The sequence below is a fragment of the Sturnira hondurensis genome, unplaced genomic scaffold, assembly GCF_014824575.4.
Source record: "Sturnira hondurensis isolate 20B ecotype Veracruz unplaced genomic scaffold, ASM1482457v3 Scaffold0013019, whole genome shotgun sequence".
Taxonomy (NCBI): domain Eukaryota; kingdom Metazoa; phylum Chordata; class Mammalia; order Chiroptera; family Phyllostomidae; genus Sturnira; species Sturnira hondurensis.
In genome coordinates, this window is record NW_028085650.1 from 65,439 (window position 1) to 67,327 (window position 1,889).

At 44.2% G+C, this 1,889-nt stretch overlaps 1 long non-coding RNA gene across 1 annotated transcript in view; it reads left to right on the forward strand.

The window, feature by feature from the left end:
• The window catches only part of LOC118997298 (uncharacterized), a 17,996-nt gene extending 17,760 nt beyond the window's left edge, over positions 1-236 (forward strand). Inside the window, exon 3 of the long non-coding RNA XR_005068643.1 lies at positions 9-236. This is a non-coding gene — a long non-coding RNA (uncharacterized LOC118997298). The remainder of the gene's footprint in view (positions 1-8) is intronic.
• Positions 237-1,889: the final 1,653 nt, after the last annotated feature.

The following is a 1,889-nucleotide window of genomic DNA, read 5'->3' on the forward strand; positions in this document are numbered from 1 at the left end:
AGGGCTAGGGTTATGTCTAAAGTTAGGGTAGGGCTAGTTTTAGGATTATGGTGAAGGTTAGTGTATGGATTTGGTTTAGGATTAGGGGTAGGTTTAGGTTTAATGTTTGAGCTAGTGCTATGGTTAGGATTAGGGCTAGGGTTAGGATTATATTTAAGGTTAAGGCTATGGCTAGAATACTGTTAGGGTCAGGGTAAGTGTTAGGGTAAGGGCAAGGGCTAGTGCTATGGCTAGAGCTAGTGGCTACAGGGAGAGTGCAAATGTTATGATTAAGTTTATAGTTGGGATGGGTTGCGGGTTATAGTAAAGTTTAGGGTTAGTGTTAGGAATAGGGCAAGGGCTGGTTTGGGGTTAGAATTAGGGCTAACCCTAGGATTAGAGTTAGAGGTAGGGTTAGTATTAGGGTCAGGGCTAGAGGTATTGTTAGTGTTTGGGTTAGGATTAGGACCAGGGTTAGGGTTATGGTGAAAGCTAGGATTAGGATTAGCGTTAGAGTTAGAGTAGGGTTTAGGTCTAGGTCTTGGGCTAGGGCTAGGGCTAGTTGTAGGGTTATGGTTAAGATTAGTGTATGGGTTTGGTATAGGGTGAGGTAGGTTTAGGTTTAATGTTAGGGTTAGGGGTAGAGTTAGGGCTAGGGCTAGGGTTATGGTTAGGGTTAAGGCTATGACTAGGCTTAGGGTTAGGATATGGTTAGGGTCAGGGTATGAGTTAGGATAAGTGTTAGGGGTTGGGTTAGGGCTATGGCTGGGGCTAGAATTAAAGTTAAGGTTAGGTCTGGCATTTGGATCAAGGATAGGGTTACATTTAGTGTCAGAGTTTTGGTTTATAGTTAGTGTTAAGGTTTGGGTTAGGGGTAAGAATAGGGCTTAGGTTAGACTTAAGGTGAGGGTTAGTGTTAGGGTTAGGATTTTGTTTAAGGTTATGGTGTGGTTTAGGGTAAGGTTTTTGGCTATGGTTAATTTTAGGGTTTGGAGTAAGTTTATGATTAATGTTAGAGTCATTGCTAAGGCTATGGTTAGGGTTAGGGCTAGTGCAAGGGGTAAGTAGGTCTAGGGCTTGGAGTAGGGCTAGGGCTAGGGCTAGGGTTAGGGTTACCAATAGGGCTACTGTTAGGGTTAGGGTTAGGGCTAGGGTTAGGGTTTGGTTTACAATAGGGTTAGGGTCAGATCAATGGTTAGGGTAGACATTAGGACTATGTTTAAGGCAAGGTCTAAGGCTAGGTCTAGATCTAGGATTAGCATTTGGGTTAGGGGTAGGGGTACTTTTAGGGTTAGGGCTAGGGATAGAGTTGGGTTAGCATTAAGTTTAAGGTTAGGGTTAGGGCTGTCCTTAGAGCTAGGGCTAGGGTTATGATTAGGGATAAGGCTAGGGTTAGGTTTAGGTTTAGGCTAGGGCTAGGCTAGGGCTAGGGTTAGGGTTAGAGTTAGGGTTAGCAATAGGGCTAGAGTTAAGTGTAGGCTTCCAATTAGGGCCATGGATAGGGTTGGGTTACAGTCAGAGTTAGGGTTAGGGTTTGAGTTAATGGAAGCATTAGTGTTTGGATTAGGGCCAAGGCTAGTGTGAATGTTAAGGTTAGGATTAGTGCTAGGTCTAGTGACGGAGTTATGGTTAAAGTTGGGGTTTCAGTTAGGGTTAGGGCTCGGGATGAGTGTAGGTCTAGGTTAAGGTTACATTCAGGATTAAGGTAGGGCTACAAATAGGTTTACAGTTACGGTTAGGGGTAGGGTTAGTTCCAGGGCTAGGTTTAGTGTTAGGGTTAGGACTAGGGCTAGTGATAAAGCTGCGGTTATGGAAAGATTTAGGGTTTAGTCAGGTTTGTGGATAAAGATAGCTCTTGGGCTAGAGTTAGGCATGGTTTTAGGGCAGGTTTAGGGATAGGGAGAGGGTTA